Below are 14,154 nucleotides of genomic sequence, written 5' to 3' on the forward strand. Positions count from 1 at the left end.
TGTAATTTTGTAACTTTTGCAAATGGCAGTTAAAACTTGGCTGTGCCAGTAAATTTTGGGTGTCGTGTCAGTAAATTTCAATCTGGTTGGTTGGCGACACTGGATGTTAGTCTTCTGTCCTTCTGTAATCTTCTTGCTACAACTTGTTGAAGCGAGAGTTCTTTAACTAGTTACGGACCGCCCGCCGGAGTTGTACTGCGACAAGTTGGCTCCCCTGTGCAAATCGGCGTCATTGTACATCGGGCGCGTACACGGCTATTTGTGGGTGCGCGAGTGCCCATTCGCTAGTGGGGGAGCCAACCAGCAGGTCCGGCAGACTCGATGTCCGCGGTCATCCGTGACCGCTCCAGAGACAGGCAGAACAGGGATCTGTGAAAGTCGCAGTCCTGCTAAAAATCGCAGATCACCGCCATTACTAGTAAAAAAAATATATATATATATATATATATATATACTGTATATATATATATATATATATATATATAATAAAAACGCCATAAATCTATCCCATAGTTTGTAGACACTATGGGCCAGATTCATAGAGAACTGCGGCGGCGTAACGTATCGCCTTTAAGTTACACTGCCGCAAGTTTTTCTCGTAAGTGCTTGATTCACAAAGCACTTCAGTATAAACTTGCGGCGGAGTAACGTAAAGACGTCCAGCGCAAGCCCGCCTAATTCAAATGGGGCGTGTATCATTTAAATTAGGGGCGCTCCCGCGCCGAACGTTCTGTGCATGCTCTGTTAGAAAATTTCCCGACGTGCTTTGCGCGAAATTACGGCGCCCGACGGGTTTGTGAATGGCGACGTGCGTAACGTACTTACGCAAAAAAATAAAAAATTTGACGCGGGAACGACGGCCATACTTTAACATGGCTGGTGTAAAGTTAAGCCATGAAAAAGCTGGCTTAACTTTGCAACGGGAAAAAACGACGTTACGCACGCGAGTAGCTTCGTGGATCACCGTAAAAGCTAATTTGCATACCCGACGCTGGAAAACGACGCGAACTCCATCCAGCGGCGGCCAAAGTATTGCAGCCTAAGATCCGAAGGCGTACGAAGCCGTAAGCCTGTCGGATCTTAGCCAAATGCCGTCGTATCTTGTTTGTGAATCACAAATTAAGATACGACGCGGCAAATTTGAAAATACACTGGAGTATCAGTAGATACTCCGGCGTATTTCTTCTGTGAATCTGGCCCTATAACTTTTGCGCAAACCAATCAATATACGCTTATTACATTTTTTTTTTACCAAAAATATGTAGCAGAATACATATTGGCCTAAACTGAGGAAGACTTTTTTTTTGGGATATTTATTATAGCAAAAAGTAAAAAATATTTTTTTTTTAATCAAAATTGTTGCACTTTTTTGTTTATAGCGCCAAAAATAAAAACCCCAGAGATGATCAAATACCACCAAAAGAAAGCTCTATTAGTGGGAAAAAAGGACATGAATTTTGTTTGAGTACATTGTCTCATGACTGAGCAATTGTCAGTTAACCACTTAAGCCCCGGACCATTTTGCTGGCCATAGACCAGGCCACTTTTTGCGATTCGGCACTGCGTCGCTTTAACTGACAATTGCACTGTCATGTGATGTGGCTCCCAAACAAAGTGATGTTCTTTTTTCCCCCACAAATAGAGCTTTCTTTTGGTGGTATTTGATCACCTCTGCTTTTTTTTTTTGCGCTATAAACAAAAATAGAGCGACAATTTTGAAAAAAAATCAATATTTTTTACTTTTTTTGCTATAATAAATATTCCCTAAAAAATTCAAAAAACATTTTTTTTCCTCAGTTTAGGCACATATTCTTCTACAAATTTTTGGTAAAAAATAATTCACAATAAGCATATATTGATTGGTTTGCGCAAAAGTTATAGCGTCTACAAAATAGGGGATAGAATTATGTTTTTTTTTTTTTAAAGTGTATTTTTGTGCGTGTACTCGAGAGAGGAGCCGGACTGCAGGAGTTGGGAGTAGGCAGGTCTCCCCCAGAGGCAATCTGCCACCTTTCTCCATGCCCCGGGTGGCAATGGTGGGTGTGTTAGGGGGGTCCTCCCACACAGCCCGGCCTTCCTGCTCCGCTTTGAAGCCCAACGGGGCAGAGGGACTCCCTATAAGGGAGTGAAAGGATCTAGCCCGCTCAACCAGCCCCGTTAGTCCTTCGCCTCTCTTTTTTTAGAGATCGCGTGGTCAAAGTGCGTGCATGTTAACCCAATTTCGAGTGCGTGTGTAAGTGTGGTGGTTTTTGTGGGAGGGTGGTGGGCGTACTAAGCGCAGGCTTACCTCGCATAGCACACCCACCGGGAGCCGGGCTGAGACCACCAAGCTCAATTCACATGTAGCCGAGACCAGGATCCGAACCCCTAGCTGCAGAGGTGAATGGCTTGTCAGCGCAGTGCCAATCGCGTTGAGCCACTGCAGCTCCCATTATTATTATTTTTTTTTACTAGTAATGGCGGTGATTTGCGATTTTTATCGTGACTTTATGGCGGACATATCGGACACTTTTGACACATTTTTGGGACCATTATCATTTTTTACAGCGATCGGTGCTATAAAAATGCACTGATAACTGTGAAAATGACACTGGCAGTGAAGGGGTTAACCACTAGGTGGCGCTGAAGGGGTTAAGTGTGCCCTAGGGAGTGCTTCTAACTGTAGGGGGGATGGGCTGTGTGTGACACGACAGTGATCACTGCTTACAGGAAGCTGTGATCACTGTTCTGTCACTAGGAAAACTGGGGAACTGCTTGTATACATCAGCATTTCCCCGTTCTTCCTCACCGTGAGACAATCGCGGGTATCCCCGCGAACATCGAGTCCGCGGGACCCGCGGTCGGAGCCCATGGAGCTTGCGGCGGGCGCGCGCGTCCACAATGCCGCTTCTTAAAGGGGATGTACCGTATTTATCGGCGTATACCGCGCACTTTTTTGCCCTTAAAATCAGGGCAAAATCGTGGGTGCGCGATATACACCGATACTCGATTGTTTGAACTACTCCGCCGACATATACCAAGCGCAGTACACTTGGGTATACTCGGGCAGGCTCGGCTCTGCTCGCGGTCACGTCCTGTGCGTCCTGTACGTCCTTTACGCGAGAGGAGCCGAGCCTGCCGAAGTATACCCGAGTGTACTGCGCTCGGTATATGTCGGCGGAGTGGTTCAAACACAGCGCGGGAAGCGGGGATCGGCTGAAAAACACAGCGGGGAGGACACCAAGATGGCCGCAGAAGGACGCCGGACCAGACAAGGCCGCCGATGGACAGCGGGCAAGACACCGACGAGGGGCATCCAAACTGTAAGTATTTTTTTTTTTTCCAGGAATTTTCCTTCCAGGTTGGGGGTGCGCGCTATACGCCGGGGCGCATTATATGAAGATAAATACGGTATATATACGTCCTTTTGCCTGTCCATGCCATGCTGCAGACGTATACCTGTGTCTGGCGGTCAGCAAGCAGTTAAAGCGACAAAGAGGCGTATCGCAAAAATAGCCTGGTCATTAAAGGGGGAAAATCCTTCTGGTCCTGAAGTGGTTAATAGGTAAAAATATTTGTTTACAAGTAGGCTGTATGTAGATTGACATTATTTTAGTTGTTGAATCCAATGATGCACAAACACATCATTTCAATTAAATGACTTATATGTGCCGTTAATCCCCCTTATTAGAATTCCCACGATCCTCTGCCAATTACTTCAATCACAAGCAGTCATACAACATCTGGATAGATGTATGTAGCATGGATCTTACATATTGAATAGTATTGTATGCTGAGAGCAGGGAGTGAGATCAGTTAATATTCCATTCGCTGAGGTTCTTCAGAGATTTGGAGAGACTTCTGTGAGATGTGCGTGTTTCTATTCTGTCTCTTGTCAGTGGAAGTTTTAGTCATTCCATGTTCTCATTTAAAAAAAAAAAGGAAGCTTCCACCCTCTTTCTAGCACATGAAGCCCTGTTTACTCCCAGTTTGATTTCAGAATGAGTAGAATCACAACCTCTCCATCTGGAGGTGGCTTGGCTGGTCCCTCAGAGCATTGTACAGCTCATGGCGCCACGCGGTGGTAAACATCAGAACAACCACAACCCTTGGGGATGGCTGCCAAAGACTCCCAGTTTGTACACAGGCCAAGTTTGCACAGGAACCAGACCAAGAATAAGGTGAGTTAGTTACCAGAGGCATCCAGCCACCCAGGCAGTGAAAATACAAGTCTGAATTGAACATGGAAGAAAAAATATGAATTTCCATTATTACAAAAAAAAAAAACACCAAAAAATGTACTTTTCATTTGTAGCTACTGTATATAGTTACTGTAGCCAAAGAGAGAGCCTATTGATATATGTATAGGATCTGCTAATGCAAATAGTTTTGTCAAAAGGTAAAAAAACAAACCTGTTACCTTTAAGGCCTCGTACACACGACCGAACATGTCTGCTGAAACTGGTCCGCGGACCAGTTTCAGCAGACATGTTCGGTCGTGTGTACGGCCGACCGGACCGGATTCCCGGCCTAGCGGACAGGTTTCCAGCGGACAAATGTTTCATAGCATGCTTTGAAACATGTCCGCTGGAAGCCTGTCCGTCGGACATGTTCGGCCGTCTGTACGACTCACCGGACATGTCCGCTCGGCCGAAAGCCCTCGCATGCGTCAAAGTGATTCGACGCATGCGTGGAAGCATTGACCTTCCAGGGTCGCGCACGTCACCGCGTCATCGTCGCGGCGCGGCCACGTCACCGCGTTCACTGTCCGCGGGGAATTTGGTCTGATGGTGTGTACAGCCATCAGACCAAAATCCGGCAGTGGACATGTCCGATGAAAACGGTCCGGCAGACCGTTTTAATCGGACAGTCCGTCCGTGTGTACGAGGCCTTAGAAATCAAAATATGGTCAATATATGACAGGGCGCTGTATTTGCATATTTAGCATAGCATATTTTTGTAAAGAAAATAACCTTTATATTCTGCCTGCAGCACACTCACATCTTAGTTGTGGGCATGTGAAGCCCACAAGAGTTTTCCCCCGGGAATCGGTGCTGCTGGTTACCCAGCATGCACCTCCGGATCTCGCGCGTGCGCATAAGGCCACCACCCCTTCTGTGTATAAAACAATGTCAATCGCAATAAATACCTGGTTGCCCTTTTCAAAAATGGCGCTTAGCACCGCCTTATATCATGTAATTTCCTGTTAGGAAATAACGCAATGATAACAGGCAGCGATCCCCACTGACTCCTGGGAATGATGACACACATCTCCCAGGAGCAGAGGCGCCGCAGGATATGATGTAAATCACAGCGGCACCTGAAAGAGGAAGAACAACAAATACACCATAGCAACAGGGAAAACAAAGGTAGGGAAAAACAAAAGGCACAATGTTGTTATAACTTGTGGGATTGAGGCGATTCGTGGAAAGATAAAAATATGGGTGGAACTCCGCTTTAACTGTTGATCACAGCAAAGAAATGAGGATTGCGTGGTGGCACGAGTGTGTATTAAACCTATTTTTTTTTTTTTCTGTTTCCTTTTAATTTTTAAACAAAGACAGGGTCACTTTGATGGGTGAAATACTACTTGATATTTATAGTTTGTAATGTAGATGTGAACAGGATGGTAGCCATATTTTATTAATACTCTGCTCCTGCTGATCCTATTTTTTCACCAGTAGGGACTGTCAGAAAATAATATGCTGTCTATGTCAAACAGCCACCAGTGTTTTTTTTATTTCGGGTCCGCTTTAACAACCTGACCTCCGGAAGATTCACCCCCCTTCACGGCCAGGCCATTTTTTGCTATACGGCACTGCGTTACTTTAACTGACCATTGCGCGGTCATGCAGTGCTCTACATAAATTACATTTATGTATTTTTTTCCCCACAAATAAAGATTTCTTATGATAGTATTTGATCACCACTATTTTTTTTTTTTTTTGCGCTATAAACCAAAGAAAGACTGACAATTTTGAAAATAAAAATAACTATTTTAAATTTTTTACTTTATGTTCTAAAACATACTGGGGCAGATTCAGGTACCTGCGAGCCTAGTTACCGCGGCGCAGCGTATTGTATTTACGCTACGCCAACGCAACTTACAGGAGCAAGTGCAGTATTCACAAAGCACTTGCTCCGTAAGTTGTGGCGGCGTAGCGTAAATGGGGCCGGCATAAGCCCGCGTAATTCAAATGTGTTTTATGCTAATGTGTTATGACCTGACGTGATTGACGTGTTTTACGAACGGCGCATGCGCCGTCCATGTACATATCCCAGTGTGCATTGCTCTCAAGTACGCCGCAACGACGAATTGGTTTCGACGTGAACGTAAATTACGTCCAGCCCTATTCGCGAACGACCTACGCAAACGACGTAAAAAAATCAAATTTTCGAAGCGGGAACGACGTCCATACTTAACATTGGCTGCGCCTCCTAATAGCAGGAGCAACGTTACGCCGAAAAAGCCTTACGCAAACGACGTAAAAAACTACCGCCGGGCGCACGTACGTTCGTGAATCGACGTAACTAGGTAATTTGCATATTCTACGCCGAAAGCAACGGAAGCGCCCCTAGCGGTCAACGTAATATTGCACACAATTATACGCCGCCGCATTCAAGTTACGTCGGCGGAGGAAGCTTATTTTTTTAGCGTATCTGCCTTTGAGAATCGGCGTAACGATACGCCGGCGCAGATTTCAAATTACGCCGCCGTAAAAGCTACCTGAATCTGCCCCACTATAGCCAAATAAAAAAAAATGTCTTCATAAACTTAGGCCAATATGTATTCTAGTACTACTATTATGCTACATGTAGTATACTACTACTATTATGCTACATGTAGTATACTACTACTATTATGCTATATTTTTGGTGAAAAATTCCAATTAGCGCCCCACTACCCGGTAGAGCAGAATCATGTGTATATATATATATATATACATGATTCTTCACAGAGCGGCTACCTATAGCAGTTAAGCTACTATGTGAACAGAGCATTGAACAGTGCTCTGTGAGATATTTAGAGCTAGTGATATTTTTTTATAATCTAACCCCTGCTTTAAACTTCTCCAGGACTTTATCCCTGTCCTGTCTGGTGTGTTCCATGGCCTTCATGATGCCGTTTGTTCACTAAGATTCTCTAACTAACCCCTGAGGGCTTCACAGAACAGCTGTATTTATACAGACATTAAATTACACACAGTATTTACTAATTAGGTGACTTATGGAGGCAATTGGTTCCACTAGATTTTAGTTCAGGGTATCAAAGTAAAGGGTTTCTGAATACAAATGCATGCCTCACTTTTCAGATATTTATTTGTAAAAAAATGTCGAAAAACATTTATCATTATTATCCTTCCACTTGACAAATATGTGCCACTTTGTGTTGGTCTAGCACATAAAATCCTAATAAAATACATTTACGCTTTTGGTTGTACCATGACAAAATGTGGAAAATTTCAAGGGGTATGAATACTTTTTCAAGGCACTGTAAAGCCTATCTTCACATTTCCTGAGTGTGGGAGCCACTTTTGCTGTTTAGTGTGATGCTTTGGGCAATGTTCTGTTGGGAAACCTTGGGTCCTGCCAGGGGAGGGCTGGGCCGAGGGGCAGGGTGGCAATTGCCTCCCTAACTTATGTTCAAAATGGCCCGCAGCCACTGCCCTCTACCATTTTCTTTTTTATTCTGCACTAGGAAGTCAGGCTGTTACATTCCGGGAGTTTTAGTCCACGCTCAAGCTCCCGGTGGGTGAAAAACAGAGCAGCGCAGAGGAAACTACAACTACCTGGGACTGGATTCTTGAAAGAAGGCAGAGGCATTGTGTGCCAGGGAGTCGGGACGCAGGGCTGCAGGGCTGGGCGCTGGCTGCAACTTGACCCCAGGACCAGGAGCATTACCCCCCCAGGAGGCCGTGGTGTGCAAGGACCTGCTGAGCTGAGATCACTGAGGTGAGAGACCCTGACACCCCTAGCTGACCTCCCATCTCCCCCCCATACACCCCATGTAACCTGCCCCAGTGATAAGGCTGCATTGATGGGCACTGGAGTTGGCTGCACTGATGGGCACTGGTGAGGCTGCATTAAAAAAACAGGTGGGCCATGGATGATGAGCTCATTCGGCGGTTCAATGGGCCACTTGACTGGACTTGCCCCCCAGGCCTAAGGCTGCCAGCACTCCCCTGGGTCCTGCCATTCCTGTTACTTTGACATGTACCACCTACCTAAACATTGTTGTTGACAAAGTATACCCCTTATTGAAAACGGTGTTTCCTGATGGCAGTGACCTTTTTCAGTAGGATAATTAACCCTGTCACACTGCAAAAATGATTCAAGAATGGTTTGGGGAACATAACAAAGAGATCAAGGTGTTGACTCCACATTCTCCAAATCTCAATAATCGAACATCTGTGGTATTTGCTGGAAAAACAAGTCCGATCCATGGAGGCCCCACCTCCCAACTTACAGGACTTAACCACTTCAATTTTCACCCCCTTCCTGCCCAGGCCAATTTTCCCCACAAATAGAGCTTTCTTTTGGTGGTATTTGATCACCTCTGCAGTTTTAATTTTTTGCGCTTTAAACAAAAAATGCAACAATTTTGAAAAAAAACAATATTTTTAACTTTTTGCTATAATAAATATCCCAATTTAAAAAAACAATTTCTTCCACAGTTTAGGCCGATATGTATTCTTCTACATATATATATTTTTTTTACCAAAAATATCGCAATAAGCGTATATTGATTGGTTAGTGCAAAAATTATAGCGCCTACAAAATAGGTTATTGATTTATGGCATTTTTATTATTATTTTTTTTTTTACTAGTAATGGCAGTGATTTTTGGCAGGACTGTGACATTATGACGGACAGATTGGACACTTTTGACACTATTTTGGGATTATTGACAATTATACAGCGATCAGTACTATAAATATTCACTGATTACTGTATAAATGTATAAATGTCACTGCCAGGGAAGGGTTAACACTGGGGGCGATCAAGGGGTTAAATGTGTTACCTAGGGGGCCCATGCCTGAAGCTGTGTAAGGGGCCCCATAATTCCTGATGGCGGCCCTGGGTGTTCCTATATACTAGAACACAAGATCAGTCTCCTCTCCCCTGACAGGACGTGTATCTGTGTTTACACACACAGATCCACGTTCTGTGACGAGCAATGGCAGGTGCCCGGCTGACATCGCGGCCGCTTGGCACACACATCGACTCCCTGCTAGGGTGACCACATTTCCAAACTGCCATTCAGGGACACCCTCCCCCCCCTTCCTTAAAAAAAGATAATTAGTTATACTTTTTTTTGTGACCCCATAGATTTCACTGGTTCATCCTGGGACCTGTAGTTCTTCACTGGTTGGGGGGGGGGGGGGAGGTCACATCTTCAGCTCTGAGGGGTTCATTGTGGGGCCTGTAGTCCTTCACTTTTGGGGGTCACATAGTATCTAAAGATGTGACCACCCCAAATTTGAAGGACTGTAACACCCAGCATGAACCCATGAGATCTAAGGGTGTGATCCCATAGATTTCACAGGTTTATGCTAAGACCTGTAGTTCTTCAATATTTGGGGGGCAGGGGGGGTCTCACATCTTCAGCTCTGGGGGGGGGGGTCATGCTGGGACCGGTAGGCCTTAACTTTGGGGAGGTCACACCCCCCAAAGTAAAGAACTACCTGTGCCAGCATGAACCCCTGAGATCTAAGGGTGTGACCCCCCCCCCCCAAATTTGAAACTCCTGGCATGAACCTGTGAGATCTAGAGTGTGATCCCATAGATTTCACAGATCTATGCTGGGACCTGTAAATCTTCACTATTTGGGGGGCGGGGGGGTCACATCTTCAGCCCTGAGGGGTTCATGCTGGGACCTGTGTCAGTTTCATTCCAGGACACTGTATTGTCCCAGAGTGAAGGTGCCCGGGACAGACCTGCAGAATGCGGGACTGTCCCGGGCAATCCGGGACACGTGGTCACCCTACTCCCTGCTCACCCCCTCAAGAGGCTTTCTCCACACCAGGGAGAAAGCCTTGCATTACTGTGTGTAGTTACAGACAGAAGAAATAAGGACATTTAAAAGCAAAATGGAAGGATAAGGTAAGTGAAGGAGGACTGCACTAAGGTAAAGGAAGCTATTTAGGGATTTTTTTTTTTTAGCTTTACAACCCCTTTAATATCTATTTAAAATTATACATATGCACGGTTTGCTTCATTATACTAATTTATTTTTTCTTTATATATTGATATAATTTGACATGCAATGTACCCTATTAATTCTAAGATGAGTCATTTGTATAAAAGTATATATTTTTTTGTTGTAAAAGAATTAAACAAACTAAGATATCATTCTTTACTGTATGGCGTAATACGGGACTTTGGTTGAAAAGTCTTTTTCTGCCAGTGCATTTTAGAGATTGCCATTGTCAAGTCATTCGAAAAGTTAATATAGGCCTAATAGGATTCATTTCTATTTGTATTAAAGTGGGGCATCCAAGCTGTGTGGCTGCTAGATTTAATAAGGAACTGTATTATCCTGCAGCACATCACAGTCCAAACCCCAAAAGGAGGCTGCACAGAGCTGGGAGTCTTGTGGCTTTTCTGTTTCAACTCCGCAAGGCACTGGATAGCTGCACTCTGAATCAGTGAATGGATTATCCTCTGACACACCACTGAAAATGTCAACATCTGCAATTAGAAATCCCCAAATCAGGACCAGCTGCAGGAGAGGAGGCACCATGCCAGTTGAGAATGGGCACAAGATTAGCAGTTTATTTTGTGCTTATGTCTGTCCCTCAGGGCCCATTCATTACAGTTTATGAGGCAGGTATACACAGGTAAGCTTGTTAAAGCTGACCTCCCTACAAAAAATAAAAATAAAGAAAATATTGTATCCACACCTAAAAAAATAGGTCTGTAGATGAGGTGGCTTTATTTGTTTTCCCCCCCCCCCCCCCTTTAGTTTCAACTGCTGATCCTGCCAGCAACATTTTCTGTCCTACAGTGACAACGTTCACTCACTGCACGATGGAACAGCTGTGTTCGGGGCTGGACTTCCCCCATAAGACCCCCTTCACACTGAGGAGTTTTTCAGGCGGTACAGCGCTAAAAATAGCGCTGCTATATCGCCTGAAAAACTCCTGCCCAGCCACCTCAATGTGAAAGCCGGAGGGCTTTCACACTGAGGCGATGCGCTGGCAGGAGAGAAAAAAATCTCCTGTCAGCAGCATCTTTGGAGCGGTATGTATACCGCTCCTTCCCATTTAAAACAATGGGAAACCGCGGCAATACCGCCCGCAATGCGCCTCTGCAGAGGCGCATTGCGGGCGGTATTAACTCTTTATCGGCCGCTAGCGGGGGTTAATACCGCACCGCTAGCGGCCGAATCCCGCGGCAAATACGACGGTATAGCGCCGCTATTTTTAGCGCCGCTATACTGCCGCCGCGGCTCCCGCCCCAGTGTGAAAGGGGCCTTAAAATTAACTTCAAACACCATCCCTCCTCACCTCTGTAACATATGGGGGGAGTTTAGCTAGAAACCCCTAGAACCCCCAAACATTACACTTTTTTTCTAACACCCTAGAGAATAAAATTGCGGTTGTTGCAATACTTTTTGTGGAAAAAATACACTTAAAAAAAAAATAAAGAATAATACAAAGTTAGCCCATTTGTTTTTTTTATATTGTGAAAGATAATGTTACGCCGAGTAAATTGATACCCAACATGTTACGCCAGTGTTTCTCAACTCCAGTCCTCAGGGCGCACCAACAGGTCATGTTTTCAGGATTTCCCTCAGATGAAACTGCTGTGGTAATTACTAAGGCAGTGAAACTGATAAAATCACCTGTGCAAAATAATGGAAAGCCTGAAAACATGACCTGTTGGTGCGCCTTGAGGACTGGAGTTGAAAAACACTGTGTTACGCTTCAAAATTGCGCCCGCTCGTGTAATGGTGACAAACTTTTACCCTTAACCACTTCCATACCAGGCACTTACGCACCTTCCTGCCCAAGCCAATTTTCAGCTTTCAGCACTGTCGCACTTTGAATGACAATTGCGCGGTCGTGCTACACTGTACCCAAACAATTTTTTTATCAATTTGTTCCCACAAATAGAGCTTTCGTTTGGTGGTATTTGATTATCTCTGCGGTTTTTATTTTTTGCGCTATAAACAAAAGAAGAGCGACAATTAAAAAAAAAACACAATATTTTTTACTTTTTTATTTAATAAATATCACAATTTTTTTAAAAGAAACATTTTTTTTCCTCAGTTTAGGCCGATACGTATTCTTCTACATATTTTTGGTAAAGAAAATCGCAATAATCATATATTGATTGGTTTGCGCAAAAGTTATAGCGTCTACAAAATAGGTGATAGATTTATGGCATTTTTATTTTATTTTTTTTACTAGTATTGGCAGCGATTTGTGATTTTTTTACTGCCCCCGTGACATTGCGGCGAACACATCGGACACTTTTGACACGTTTTTGGGACCATTCACATTTATACAGCGATTAATGCTATAAATATGCATTGATTACTGTGTAAATGTGACTGGCAGGGAAGAGGTTAACCACTAGGGGGCGTTGAAGGGGTTAATATGTGCCCCTAACATGTGTTATAACTGTAGGGGGGAGGGGACTCTCAAGGGGAGGAGACCGATGTGTGTTCCTCTGTACTGGGAACACACATTGGTCTCCTCACCGCTGACAGGAGGTGGATCTGTGTGTTTACACACACAGATCCACACTCCTGCCGTGATTACCGTCAATCGCGGGCACCCGCCGGGTCACGAGCGTCGCCTCGCGCGCCCTAGATCGCCGGGAACGCAGGACGTCATATGACGTCCACCCGGATCGAGGAGGGGTTCCTGCCGCCGTCATTTCACAATGACGCGGTAGGGATGTGGTTAATAATCTCCATAGGCGACGTTTAAAAAATTCTACAGGTTGCATGTTTTGGGCTACAGAGGAGGTCTAGGTCGATACCTCACATGTGTGGTTTAAACACCGTTTTCATATGTGGGCACTGTTCACGTATGTGTTCGCTTCTGCACTTGAGGTCGGCGCGATGGGGCGTGTTTACGTTTTTTTACCTTTTATTTTTTACAAAATTGTATCACTTTTATTCCCATTACTTCCCTTGTAATCGAAAAAAAAACATGACAGGACCTCCTAAATATGAGATCTGGGGTCAAATAAAAAAAAAAAAATTGTCATTTGAAAAAAAAAAAATGGCCCTTTAAGAGCTATGGGCGGGAAGTGACGTTTTGACGCTGCTTCCGCCCTGCGATGGTACGGAGATGGGTGGGGGCCATCTGCCCCTCACTCGTCTCCATACCCAGCCAGCAGAAGAACCCGATCGCCTCCACCACTGCCAATGGCTCTGGCGAGCGGTGGAGGGCACAGGAGAGCGGCGGGAGGGGGGCCTCTCCCGCCGACGATAAAAGTGATCTCACGCGAATCTGCCGCATAGACCACTACTGGCCATTCCCAGAACATATGAAAAAAATTTACCCACATGCATTTTACATCTGGCGCATATAGGATCTCTGTCCGGAAAAATTTGATGCAGTTTCTGGGCCATATAATAGATTCTATGTAGGAATTTCACCTGGATGAGCTTGTCATTAGAAGAGATAACCAGTTTGGAGTCCAGTTCAAGGCACTCCTCCCAATTCTCCCTGTCCAGTGAAGGTATGTTCCTGTGCCACATTTCCCACAGTTGTTGGTATCTTGGGGGGAGTGGGTGCCTAGGAGTGCCCCATACAGCGTGGAGAGGAGTTTACAAAGGTCTTCCGGCGACAAAAGTTGTTCAATGGGGTCAGCCTGGAGGCAACCGGGAAAACTGGGCCCTAGCAGCGTGGTGTAGTTGTAAGTACCTAAATTGCATCCAATTGGGTAGTTTGTACTTAGTTTGCAGGTCCAAGAGTGACATTAACACACCCTGGGGCATAATATGGGCCGAAGTTGTAATACCGTACATAGCCCATACGCGGAGATCAGGAATGGTACAGAACTGTGGTAAGGCATGGTTCCCCATATGGTGGTTGAGCCGGTGACCATTGGTCAGGCCGCTTAAATTGTCGCCCCTGTATGTGAAATTACGGAGGTCAGCTAGCGATCCTAAACATAGGGTGGGGGGGGACGCGTTAGCGGTAAAGCTCCGCTA

This window comes from Rana temporaria, chromosome 2, assembly GCF_905171775.1.
Source record: "Rana temporaria chromosome 2, aRanTem1.1, whole genome shotgun sequence".
Taxonomy (NCBI): Eukaryota; Metazoa; Chordata; class Amphibia; order Anura; family Ranidae; genus Rana; species Rana temporaria.